The 14,271-nt window shown below is 41.6% G+C and overlaps 1 non-coding gene across 1 annotated transcript; it reads right to left on the bottom strand.

Moving 5' to 3' along the window:
* Window positions 1-8,679: 8,679 nt before the first annotated feature.
* On the bottom strand, window positions 8,680-8,786 carry LOC122077609. The gene has a single exon (XR_006139856.1). It is a non-coding gene; the product is annotated as a small nucleolar RNA R71 (small nucleolar RNA).
* Window positions 8,787-14,271: the final 5,485 nt, after the last annotated feature.

Genomic DNA, 14,271 nt, shown 5'->3' on the forward strand with positions numbered 1-14,271 from the left:
CTTTATACATCTTTGTACTTCCCAGGTGGAGTGAGTACTCGGAGCTATGTGCCTCTCGCACTATCTTGTCTTGTATATCCAAATCATCGGGTACACACAATCTGCCTCGAAACATCAATGCCCCATCATCGGCTAAAACAAAATCTGGGTCGTTCATTGTTTGATCTTGAACCTTAACTCTGATCCGCTGCAATTCAGGATCCAAAGGTTGTTTCATTATTACCTCTTGCCTAATAGCCGGATGCACCTGTAGAGCCGTCAAGGATACCGTAAACCATTTAAGGTTTTCTGGTTGACGCTCCAATTCTAAGGTTGCTTCTTCATATAAGAGAGCTTCATCGATTAGCGTCGCCTCTTGTATGAGTGGTGGGCTGACTGCTAAGCATGAGAGTGACACAGTCTATGCCTTCTGACTCAACGCATCTGCTGCTACATTAGCTTTGCCGGGATGATACTGAATGTCGCAGTCATAATCCTTCATGAGCTCAAGCCATCTCCTCTGCCTCATGTTCAAATCCTTCTAGGTGAAAAAGTACTTAAGGCTTTTGTGATCACTGTATATCTCACACTTCTCCCCATACAAATAATGTCACCAAATCTTAAAGGCAAAAATAACTGCGGCTAGTTCTAAGTCATGAGTGGGGTAGTTCTTCTCATACTCCTTTAGTTGTCGGGATGCATACGCTATTACCTTACCGCGTTGCATGAGAACACAACCCAAACCAACTTTGGAAGCATCAGTGTAGACTGCCATTCCACCTGTTCCAAAATCTTCTCACATTCCTCTACCCAGTTGAATTTCACACCCTTTTTGGTTAATTTAGTCATTGGCGCTGAGATTCGGGCAAAATTCTCAATGAAGCGCCGGTAGTATCCAGCCAAACCCAAGAAGCTTCTAATTTCAGTGACATTCTTAGGGCTTTCTCATTCTACTACTGCTTTCACCTTCTCAGGATCTACCTCAATTCCGGCCTTAGACACTACGTGCCCCAGGAATCCAACTTGCTCAAGCCAAAATTCACATTTGCTGTATTTGGCAAACAATCGTTGTTCTCTCAACCTCTGTAACACCATTCTCAAATGTTGGGTGTGCTCCTCTTCTGTCTTGGAGTAGATCAAGATGTCATCAATAAAGATAATTACCCATTTATCGAGTACATCGTGAAATACTCGATTCATTAAATCCATGAATGTTGCCGGTGCATTGGTTAACCCAAACGATAACACTAAGAATTCATAGTGACCATACCGAGTCCTAAATGCTGTCTTGGGTATGTTGCTGCTCTTTATCTTGAGCTGATAATAGCCTGATCGAAGGTCTATCTTTGAAAATACTTTGGCACCCTGCAACTGGTCAAATAAATCATCAATGCATGGTAATGGATACCGGTTCTTAATGGTTAGCTTATTTAATTCCCGGTAATCGATGCACATATGCAAGCTGCCATCTTTTTTCTTGACAAACAACACCGAGGCACCCCAAGGTGAAACACTTGGGCGAATAAACCCCTTTTTCAATAGTTCCTGCAACTGCATCTGTAATTCCATCAATTCAGCTGGCGCCATCCTGTATGGAGCCTTAGATACTGGAGCTGCTCCAGGAGTCAAATCTATGGCAAACTCCAACTCTCTATCAGGTGGTAAATGCATTAGATCATCTGGGAAAACGTCGGGAAACTCTTTAACCACCTTTACCTCTTCTAGAGGTGTAATCCTTGCATCAACATCAAGTACCGATGCTAAGTAGCCCTGACATCCACTTTCCAACAATTTTACCGCTTGAAGGGCGGAGATAAGGACCTTTCTCGCCCGTTTCATTTTACCTGGTCAGTATACCAATTCTTTCCCTTTGTCATCTATCACCCTAATCAGCTTCTCAGCACACATCACATTAGCTCGATGAGCCGACAACCAATCCATGCCCAGTATAACATCAAAATTATGCATATTGAACTTAATGAGTTGTGCATCAAAGTTCTTCCCACTAATTTCCACTGGGCACGTCCCATACACCTCCTTCAACTATGTAACTTTACCAGTAGGCATACTAACAATCATTTCGTGATCTAGGATCCTGGGTGGCATCCCAAGTTTCTCGACAAATCTCTTAGATGCGAATGAATGAGTAGCTCCTGAATCGAATAAAACATAGGCTGATATGCCTGATATAGATAAGACACCTAGGGTAATAATGCATATAATTTCAGCAGGTCATCAATATTTAACATAAGGAAATTCTTAAATTTAAGATGTACCTGCTACCACTTCTGTGTTGGCTTCAGCTTCCTCAGCTGATAGGGTATACATCCTTCCCTGCGGTTGATTTCCCCGAGTTAAGGGAGGTCGATACGCCGCGGGCTGACTGGAGGGCAAGGCTGGTCTGACCCGACAGTCTTTTGCATAGTGCCTATATGAATAGCAGTTAAAGCAACGAATCTGAGATATCGAAACTGGGGTGGGGCCCCTCTGCACTTGACCCGTTGCAGATGGAGGTCAGGGTGGCCTTGGAACTGTAGGTGCCGCACTAGTGTTCGGGCGAAAAGATGTGGAGCCCGAACCACCAGCTGGTCTAGGAGGGTAGCCAGATGGCCTATAGGGCTGCCTATACATAGGCCCAGAACTGTACGATCCACGGTATGCCTTGGAGGAGTTACCCATATCTGGAAATGGGTTTGTTCTCTTCCACAGTCCAGGGGTGAGGGACTGTTCTCTCTTTTGCTTATCCTCCATGGTCTTGGCCTTCTGCACAATCTGGCCATAGTCAGTCAAATCCAAGACCTCAAGTACAGACCCAATGGATGCTTTTAGGCCCTTTAGAAATCTCGCAGCCTTCTCTTCAGCTGTCCACATATACCTTGGGGAAAAATAGAACAAGCTCTCAAATTGCTGTTGGTACTCAAGGATAGTCTTACCTCCTTGAGTTAAAGCCATAAACTCAGTCTCCTTGTGGTCTCTGAAGCTGCGTGGATAATGATTGTCCAAGAACAACTCCTTGAATTGTTCTCAGGTTGGTTCTGGATGGGCAGCCAACAATATGGGCTTAAAAGCTTGCCACCAGGAGTTGGCCTCCTTCTTGAGTTGCAACCCCACACAAATGAGTTTCTGTGCATCCGTGCACTCAATCACCTCAAATATTTTCTCCAGTTCTTGGATCCACTGGTCTGGTTCCAGAGGATCACTCCCCACCTTAGAGAATACAGGTGGTAAGTTCCTCTTGAATGACTCCACTACCTTTGACGTATTATTAGCCGGCAGGTAATTGGGAGCATAATCTGGGTAGTAATGGTATGGAGGGGGTACCCCATACGGAGGAATGCCAAATGGTGGATTTGGAGGTGTACCTCCCACTTGTGGCCCCGTACCAGACCCTATAGGCGGGTCCTGTGGAGTAAGTATCCGGGGAGGTTGACCTGATTGAGAAAGGTCCAATTGTTGCTGAATAGCAGTCATAAATGCTTGCTGTTGCTGAAGCATTTGTTGCTGAAAAGCCTGTTGTGACTGCTGAATTATGGTAGCAACATCCCCCGGAGTAATAACCGGTGGAGGGTTTGGGAGTGTAGTCATAGGTGGGTCCCCATGTGCCCCACCCTGACTAAGGGTCTCTGGAGGTAGTGGAGGTGAGGTTTGCCCCACAGAGCGGAACCTCCTGGGATTTTGTGGTCGATCGACCAGACGAGGACCCCGTGAGGTACCTCGGGCATTACTACCAGATCTAGTACGTACCATCGTATTCCTGTACCTGGAACATATCACACACCATACTGGTTAAACACCGTAGAATTGATTTTGGCACACAAGTATATGCCATCACACAAGTTTATGCCATCTCTCTCTCCCTATCTCTCCCAGGCAATTTTGGAGAGCTTTGTGATGCTTCCACTCGCGATTCCACTCAACAACCCGGCGCTTTTTGAGAAGATTAATCTCCTCCACTTCCAAGTAAGTTCCTTCCTCATTTTCTTCTCAAAACTTGAAATTTGGGGTAGAACTCATGAGTTGTCTTAAATCTCACTTCCTTTCCATATTTCTTTCCATAGAATAGGGATTTCATATGAATGTGATGCTCTCTATGTGATTTATTTCTAGTTTCTAGGATTTACTTCTCCATTTTGAGAAAAAACCCCAACCGTGCCCTAGTTTTCTCAAATTTGGGGATTTCTTCAATTCTTGCTCTTTTCCCTCAATTAATGACTCAAATGCAATGCATTATGTTTGATTTGTACTTAACATGCTGTAGAAATCATGGAAAGTCCCTTATGCTTGAAATCCCCATGTCTTCCCATGAAAATCCATCTTTTGTGTTGGGTTTTCTTTGATTTTCTTTACATCCTTGGTATTTGTGGACCTCAATAGCATATTAGCGTATGTTTTTGCATGTTCATGATCTCACTACCATGGTATTTCCGTCTTAGAACTATAGCTTCAGCTTTACTCCATTGTGAATGAACTTGCGCATTGAAAATTTGAATCCTCTTTATCATTCTTTACTTGCCATGTTACATATGCCCCTTTCTGTCACATTGCGGTTTTTTTTTTCCATGATTCTGTTTTGTCACTTACCGTGCATCTCGTCCCTAGACTCCCTATCATTCCTCGCTTGTCGCATTTTTTGCTTTGCAAGAATTGGGTTTTGGGGCTCCCCCTTACTGCTCACCCCTCTTTTTATTCGTTTTGTCATTCTCTTTTTCCTTACTCACCCTGCTTTCCTCTTTTCTTGCCAGGATGTCATCTCGCAAAGGCAAGGAGCCCGCATCCTCTGGCACCCGACGTAAGACCACTGCTTCTAAGCGGAAGAGTGCGGGAACTAGCTCTCCAGCCCCTTGCACAGGGAGACCCGGGCCTACCCGGTTTGATCCTTCTGACTACGGTGAGGAGCTCTTCCACAGTTCAGAGGTAGCAGCCAACTGGTCGGCCTTCCTGAAGAGGTCGGTGATGATGGAGAAGATCGTGGTAGTCGATGACTTCCACAAGGTTTAGCTCCGGGAGAGGTCTACAGCACTGGGCTAGCAGTCCATCCTCTAGGTAGACCGTCCGTGCTACGAGCAGCTGGTTCGTAGATTCTACTGTAACCTGGAGGTTTCCTATCAGTACGGGGAGTATACTATAGTCAGCATAGTGAAGGGGGTGGACATCCAGCTGACCGTGGACACCTTGGCCAGCATTTTGGGCATCTCTGCAGCCGGGCACCGTTACTACAGTCCTCCTAGGAGTAAGCCCCTGGGTCAATTCATGAGTTTGGAGACATCGGACTACATCTACGAGACCATCTGTGGTAGCAGTGCCTGTCCTGAGTTCGAGACATCCTTTTTCCTGGAGGTTCGAGTATTTGCCTGACTGGTCCAGTTCAACTTGCTCCCCAGAGGAGGTCACCAGAACCAGGTGGGCTTCACGACAGCCTTTATAGCTTACTGCATCTATACGGCCTTAGAGGGAGGTGCCGAGCACTTGTGCTTGCCATACATCATCCTCAAGACGATGGAGCACCACACTTCTCACCTCGAGGATGGAGGATTCCCATATGGCAGGATCCTCACTAGGATCTTCGAGTTCTTCGGGGTGGACCTGAGTGGTGAGGAGGGGAAGACTCCGACGGACAAGTTCGACAGGGGTAACCTCTTGAGGATGGGTCTCCACACCCTTATGGATACACCTCAGAGAGCAGAAGCTCAGAAAGGTAGGGATAGGAGAGCTGCCCCTATGGAGGATGTTCCCATGGAGGAGTCCAGTGAGGAGGATGAGGACTATGTTCCTCAGGATGAGGAGGATGATTTGATGGATGAGGACATCCCTGAGGAGGTGTGATGAGCACATTTATGTGTGAAATCTAGGATAGTAAAACATGCATTTTACATATTTAGAATGGAGCTACCTTGGGTTTTATTCTCTTTTTACAGGTTTTATATTTTCAAGGCTTTAAGGACTATCGGGCGCTATATCTTCCATTTTACACATAAAGAGGTCCTATTTCTTTTTATGGTTATGAAGATGACGAAATTCTGAGCAAGATGGACGTGTTCAATTAAAAGTACACATTCGTTTGGTCACCCGTACAAATAATTATTCTTTTCGGGCTAGAAAAAGAATAATGGATTAGAATTGAACCGAGATGCAGAACCAGCCCGTTTGCAATTGTCCAAGAGGTACAAGGAATACTCCAAATGACAACAAGGATAGATGGACCACATCCTTAAGTGGTTAAAGATTTGTTTTTGGTAACAACAACTACCTAGCATAGTTGGTGAGCTATGGTGTACAAAATTCCCTTGCTCACCAAGAGGTCTCAAGTTCGAATCTTATGGTTGTTTTTTTTTAGAGAATTTTGTTGAAGATTTTCTGCTTTTCACTCACTTAAAGCACTAAGGGCATGGAGGGGATTTCCACATCAAATTAGAAGCAAGCAAAATCGTGGAAGGGTTCCTGCCCAAGAAGAGAAGAAAGAAAAAGGAAAGAAAAAAAAAAGAGGAGAAATAAAGATTGTCCAAATCTTCTCTCTCCTCCACATCATCACCCACCAAAAGACTGTCCAAATCACATAAAGCAAGAAGAAAATCGTCCCTTGGAGGGAGAAAAAGAAGAAAAATAAATTAGAAAAAAAAAAAGAAAGAAAATAAGCAAACAAATTATAGGAAATTTCTCAAAGTTTATTTCTCTCTTCTCTCTCCTCCACCTTAGCACTTTTGGTCTCAAAAGATCTCACAATCAATTGTGGGTTTCTCTCTTTTAGGAAAGAGAAAATTTTTACCCTACCTCCCCATTCCCTATAAATACAACTCATGTAAGAGGAGGGGAGATAATTCATTCTTCTTCTAGTTTTTTTTTAGTTGCTCTCTCTTTCTCTTGCTCTCTCTTTAGTTTTAGTTCTTCTTTATCTTTTCTTTAATCACTTTTGTAATAGTTTTTTTTATTTCAATTAATGCAAGCACTCTTTTATTTTTATTCATCCCTTTTATGTTTATGATTTATGGAATTGAGTTGTAATTTTTTTTTTAAGTTATAGTTCTAGGCTTAGATCTAGGTGACAAAATCATGAGCTATGAAGCAATTTTTTTTTTAAGATTTGTTTTCTCTAGTACTAGAAATTTCAGATTTGGTTTATTCTAGATCTGGTTTTTAGTACTGGTAGTATCTCAAATCGATCAAGTTTTCAGTTCGAAGGTTGAAGTTCAAGTAAGTAGGCTCCTTCAGTAGTCTTCTCTCTCCCCTCTCATTCCCTCTTCCGACTACATTTTCTTTCTTAATTTAGGATTTTTATTTTCAGTCGTTACATTATTGCTATCCCTTTCCCCCAAGGTTCATGGCTAGTGTATGTGTTGACTTTGCCCCTCCTAGCCATAGAACCATCAATTTATTGATTTTATTTTAATTGTCTTCCTTTCCCTAAAGCCAAGTAGAGAAACCCTTGTAAGAGTGACTCTCTGGTCAAGCAGGGAAGTTCATATTATGATGCATCTCTCGGGCTAAGTAGAGAAACCTACTTGTGAGTCTCTCTCTAGCTTTATCCCCTTTCTTTTACTTTATTTTTATTTCAGCATTTTTTTCCTTTATTTATTTATTTATTTATTTTTAATTGCGTGGGTTGTTTATTTTCAGTTATTTATTTATTTAATTTTAATTGCGTGGTTTGCGTCTTTAAATTCTTAGATGACGAATGGTTAGGACGTTATTTTTAGGACGGTAATTAGAATTAGATCACAACCATTAATCAGTTCACTTTTGAATTATTAAAAGAAATAAAAAATAAAGTGGCTGCTCTCCCTGTGTTCGACCCGTAGCTACACTAATCCGTACGCTTGTGGTTACATTTTAAATCTCAAACAAATTTTTAGCGCCGTTGCCGGGGAGATAGTTCCATGTTATTTTTCACTTTCTTTTGGTAAATCGGAGTGGTTTGTTTGCTTTGTTTTATATTTTTCCTTTTCTTTTATTGAATTCCTGAGAAGAACAACTTGCAATAATAGTTGTATCAGTGGAGGTCGCCATGCCTCACAGTATGATAAAGACAGGTTTCGCCCTGTAGCAGTACCTCAGGAATTGACCTGGGCAACCCCGGATCCCTGCCGGTAAGCTCCCAAAAACCAAAAAAATATAAAAATCAGAAAAATAAAAAAAATCAAAAAATCATAATAAAAAAAAAGTTTTGCTATCCATTCTTTTGTGCTTGTCTTATTTAGTTGTGGGTAGTTTTTCTGTTGCATGAGTGTTAAGTGGGTACGTAATACTAAGAATCGGTTAAAAAGAAGAGATCCAACAAGTAGTGACTCTATACGTTTGCTCTCTTTAAAACCCTTCAATATGGGAGACCAACAGCAAAACCCTTCACCTAAATCTCTGAAAGATAGGTTCTACCCTGCTAGAACAACCCAACCTTCCTGCATAGTTCTACCACAAGCCCAGGGCAATAATTTTGAACTCAAATCTCAATACATCACTATGTTGCCCCACTTCCATGGGTTGACCTCTGAGGATGCATACCTATTTCTAAGGGAATTTGAAGAGGTATGTGTTCTAATTAAGATCCAACAGCTTTCTGATGATGCTGTTACGCTTAGGTTTATCACTTTTGCATTGAAAGACCAAGCTAAGAAGTGGTTGTATGGGTTACCCACAAATTCTATAACCTCATGGGAATAGTTCACAGTTGTCATCCTTAAGAAGTTTTTCCCAACTCACAAGACCAATAAGCTTAGAAGTGATATCCTTCAGTTTAGGCAAAAGCCTAGTGAGTCATTTTCCAAACTTATGGAGAGATTCAAGGATCTACTCCAAGAATGCCCTCACTATGGCCTAGACCTATGGCATTTATGAGGGTATTGATTATCCAACTAAACAAATGATAGAGTCTATGTGCCCTGAGGGATTCACATCCTTTACAGATGAAGGAAAGGCATGGGAATTCTTACTTGCCTTAGCTGACAAAACCTATGAGTGGGAATCAACCCAAGAGAGTGAAAGAACCATAGGAGGAAAAGGATATTTTGTGGATGGGATAGTAGCCAAGGAAGCCCATTTGGATAGCGTAATCAAGAGGATTGAGGCTATTGTTCCTAGAGAGCCATCATCAGTCAATTTGGTTAAGATTTGTGCTTGGTGCCAGTCCCCTGGACATGTCATAGAAGAATGCCCCAACACCTCTGGAGGCACTTCTAATGATAGTGTTAATGCCTTATACCAGAATAATCCATATAGTAACACCTACAATCCAGGATGGAGAAATCACCCAAATTTCTCTTGGAATCAGGGCAACCAAGCAGGACCTTCCAATTTCTATAATCAAGGTCAACCTGGACCCCAAAGGCCTCCCTTTGCACAACAATCTTTTTCCCAAAATACTTTTCCTAGGTCAAATGTAGGACCTCAGGCGAGTTTTCCTAGGGCCTCTCTTCTACCATCTTATCAGCAACCCCCTGGGTTTACCAATACTGGAGAGGCAAGTAGAATAAGTGACTTGGAAAAAAATATGGCCCTCCTCATGACAAGCCATCAAAATCTTACAAGAGAACTCACTCAAGTTGTCTCAATTATGCGTGAAAGGGAGAAAGGAACTTTACCCAGTCAACCAGAGCCTAACCCTAGGCATCATCAGCCTATTAGTTCACAAGGACCAACTAATGCACCACTAATATAGTACAAGGTCAGACCCAACAAGGGCCCTCTAACCAATGTAATGTTGTTTATGCCCTTAGGAGTGGTAGAGAGTACCAACAGAGTGTTTCTAAATCTTCCCCATCTATTACTCCTGTTAATTCTTCTTCAGTTGAGGACAAAAGTGTGCCTCTTGTTCCAGGTTCGTCTGATGAACCTAAAGATTTTTCTGAAACTAAAGATGATTTGGTTGAGGAAACCAAAAATGATTCTTTTGAACAGGGGCAAATCCCTAACAGTCCTTATGTTCATCCTATCCCATTTCCTAATCGCTTGGTACACAAAAAGAAGACTGCTTCTATGGATAAAATTTTAAAAGTCTTCAAAAAGGTAGAAGTGAACATCCCTCTTTTGGATGCCATATCCCAGATCCTCGCCTATGCAAAGGTACTAAAAGATTTGTGTACTCACAAACGTATCACTAGTGTGCCCAAAAAGGCGTTCTTAGCAGGTAACATTAGTTCCATAATTACTCAGCCTATAGCAGCCAAGTATAAGGATCCAGGGAGCCCTACCATATCTTGTGTCATAGGTAACACCTATATTGAGCATGCCTTACTTGACCTTGGCGCAAGTGTAAATCTTTTACCTTACCATGTGTACAAGCAACTAGGATTAGGAGAATTGAAAGCCACTGGAACTACTCTTCAGTTAGCAGATAGGCCTGTTAAGAATCCTAAAGGGATGGTTGAGGATGTCTTACTAAAGGTGGGAGAATTTATTTTCCCTGTTGATTTCATTGTGTTAGATACTAAGCCCTTCTCAACCAAGGATGAGATCCCTATAATTCTAGGAAGACCATTCTTGGCTACCAGTAATGCATTAATCAATTGCCGGAATGGTTTCCTAAGATTATCTTTTGGTAACCAAACTGTTGAGTTTAACATGTTGAGGATTGGCAAGCAACCACATATGGAAGAAGAGATCAATATGCTTGAGGATTTTCTGGATTTTTCTGATGATTTAGTTACCAACTTTGATATTGATTTTGATTCAGAATTCCAAGAGTGTATGGATGAGTTGGATGATGATAGTGAAAATTTCTTTTCTGAAGTCTTGAGTCTTCACACTTGTGGAGCCCTTAGGACCCCTTTCCAATTCCATTCCCAAACCTTCCATAGTTGAGCCCCCTAAGCTAGATCTTAAGGAGTTGCCATCTAATTTGAGATATGCTTTCCTAGGGCCTGACCAGACTCTTCCTGTAATAATTTCTTCAAATTTGACTTCTAGCCAGGAAGAGGAGTTACTTAAAGTGTTAAAAGATAATAAGGAAGCCCTTGGTTGGACCATGGCTGATATCAAGGGTATAAGCCCTTCTATTGTGCAACATCATATACATCTTATGGAGGATTCCAAACCATCCACGGAACCCCAAAGAAGAGCTAACCCAGTGATGATGGAAGCCATTAAGAAAGAGATCCTAAAGTGCTTGGATCATGGAATAATTTATCCTATTTCTGACAGCCAATGGGTAAGCCTAGTTCACGTAGTGCCTAAGAAGTCTGGTGTGACTGTAGTTCCTAATGCCAATAATGAGTTGATCCCTACCCGTGTCCAAACAGGATGGTGTGTGTGCATTGACTACAGGAAGTTAAATGCGGCAACCTGGAAGGACCACTTCCCATTGCCATTCATTGAACAGATGTTAGAGAGGTTAGCTGGACATGAATACTATTGCTTTCTTGATGGATATTCCGGTTATAACCAAATCCCAATTGCTTTAGAAGACCAACATAAGACCACTTTTACATGCCCATATGAAACATTTGCTTGCAGGCGTATGCCCTTTGGGCTTTGCAATGCCCCTGCTACGTTCTAACGATGCATGATGAGCATTTTTTTTGACATGGTCAAAAAATTCTTAGAAGTATTTATGGATGACTTTTCAATTCATGAGAATTCCTATTCTGAATGTCTTCATCATCTTTCCCTAGTTTTGAAAAGGTGCATATCTAAGAATTTGATTTTGAATTGGGAGAAATGCAATTTTATGGTTAAATCTGGTATTGTTTTAGGCCATGTAATATCCAAGGAGGGAATTAAGGTAGATAGAGCCAAAGTGGATTTAATTGATAATTTACCACCTCTTCAATCTGTTAAGGATGTTCGGTCTTTTCTAGGGCATGCAGGCTTCTACAGAAGGTTTATTAAGAACTTTAGTCAGTTAGCCCGACCTCTCACCTCATTACTTGTCAAAGATCAGACTTTTGAGTTTTCCAAAGAGTGCCTAGAATCCTTCAAGCAACTTAAGAAGGAGTTGACCAATGCACCCCATTGTTCAACCACCTGTTTGGACTGAACCTTTTGAACTGATGTGTGATGCTTCGGATTTTGCCATAGGAACAGTTTTAGGGCAAAGGATTAAACTGCCCACTGTCATTTACTATGCTAGTAGGACCTTAAATGATGCACAACTCAATTATACAACCACTGAAAAAGAATTTTTAGCTGTTGTGTTTGCATTAGAAAAGTTTCGGTCTTACTTAGTTGGTTCACATGTGGTGGTGTATACTGATCATTCTGCTCTCAGATACCTAGTTCAGAAGAAAGATGCCAAAGCCCGTCTCATTAGGTGGGTTTTACTTTTGCAAGAGTTTGATTTAGAAATTAGGGATAAGAAAGGAGTTGAAAACCTAGTTGCAAACCATTTATCCCGGCTTCCCAATTCCTTGACTGTTGATTCTCCAGTCAACGAGAACTTTCCAGATGAACAATTTGCAATGTCCAGTGAACCATGGTTTGCTGACATTGTCAACTTCTTAGTTTCAGGTGTGACTCTGGATCACTGGTCCACCCAATATAAGTATAGGTTTCATTCCCAAGTTAAGCACTTTTTCTGGGATGATCCTTATTTGTTTAAGATATGTCCGGATCAGATTATCCGACGATGTGTTCCTGATCATGAGCAACATTCCATTCTCTCTTTTTGTCATGATCATGCATGTGGTGGACACTTTGGACCTAAGAAGACTGCCGCAAAGGTTCTCCAATGCGGATTTTATTGGCCACTCTTTTTAGAGATGCTTTTGATTTTTGCAAGGCTTGCCCCTCCTGCCAGTCTTTTGGCCGTATCAATAAAAGGAACATGATGCTTCTCAACCCCATTTTAGTAGTTGAGATCTTTGATGTTTGGGGCATCGATTTTATGAGACCATTCCCTAATTCCTTTGGGAATTTGTACATACTTTTAGCCGTTGATTATGTTTCTAAATGGATAGAGGCCATACCTTGTAAATCTAATGACCACAAAGTGGTGGTCCAGTTTCTCAAAGAGAACATTTTTTCCCACTTTGGTGCACCACATGCAATAATTAGTGATAGGGGTACTCATTATTGTAATCGGCCTTTTGAGGCCTTAATGAAAAAGTATGGGGTCACTCATAAGTTATCTACCCCTTATCACCCCCAAACTAGTGGCCAAGTGGAGGTGTCTAATAGGCAGATTAAACAAATCTTAGAAAAAACTGTTAATTCCAACCGTAAGGATTGGTCCCTTAGGCTCATTGATGCCTTATGGGCCCATCGTACTGCATTCAAGACTGACCTTGGCCAGTCACCGTACCGTTTGGTGTATGGGAAAGCTTGTCACTTACCAGTTGAGTTGGAGCATAAGGCCTTTTGGGCTATTAAGAAGCTTAACTTTGATTTGTCTGATGCGGGAATTCATCGTAGGCTCCTACTATCTGAGTTGGAGGAACTTAGGAGTGATGCCTATGAAAGTTCTAGGATTTACAAGGAAAAGACTAAAGCTTTCCATGATAAGCACATTCTGCGTAAATCTTTTGCAATTGGTGATAAGGTCTTATTGTACAACTCTCGATTGCATCTTTTCCCTGGTAAGCTTAGATCCCGATGGGATGGCCATAATGTATATCCCCATGGGGCTGTGGAGATTTTGAAACCAGGAACAGGGGTAATTTCGAAGGTTAATGGTCAGCGCTTGAAACCGTTCCTCGAGTTTCCTACTACTAGTAGTGAAGAGGTCATGGATCTCCATGAACCTTTTTACACTGATGACTAACTTTTAATCAGGTATGACCCCCTTGCATTATCTTTGCTTTTAATTCTTTCCATGCATTGAGGACATTGCATGACTTAAGTGTGGGGGAGGGAAACCAGTTTTTGCTTTTTTTCACTTTGTTTTGTTTGTTTTTCTTTTTATTTTTGAGCTTGCTAAGGATGAAGTCCTACTTTGGCTTTTGGGTAATGATCAGACCATTCGGTTGCTTGATGTATGAAAATAAAAATTTTGATTAAGGTACCCATGTTGAAAGTATAAAAACCCTGTTGAGAAGAAAGAAACAAGTCTGTGTCTTTAGATGGGACTTTCTTTTGAAAAATAAGAGACCCCTGTTTTATGGTGATGGACCATATGTAAGTCTGTGGGTTCTTTGTACTTTTGATTTGGAGTTGAGACCTTCTTTTTAATTTGGCATGGGTTGATAAATGCATAATTTTAAATAAAATGAGAAATGTGGTATAAAGAAGAATAAGAGTTGATTCCTTTGGAACTAGACAGGGCATTGCGCCTCAGGAAGCGTGGTGTCTTGATCGAAATTCCTTGGGAGGAAACTTCTGAAGTAACTCTAGCATCACTGCCTTTGTGGACATATGCAAAAAGCGAAGCTA

Source organism: Macadamia integrifolia, chromosome 4 (genome assembly GCF_013358625.1).
Source record: "Macadamia integrifolia cultivar HAES 741 chromosome 4, SCU_Mint_v3, whole genome shotgun sequence".
NCBI lineage: Eukaryota > Viridiplantae > Streptophyta > Magnoliopsida > Proteales > Proteaceae > Macadamia > Macadamia integrifolia.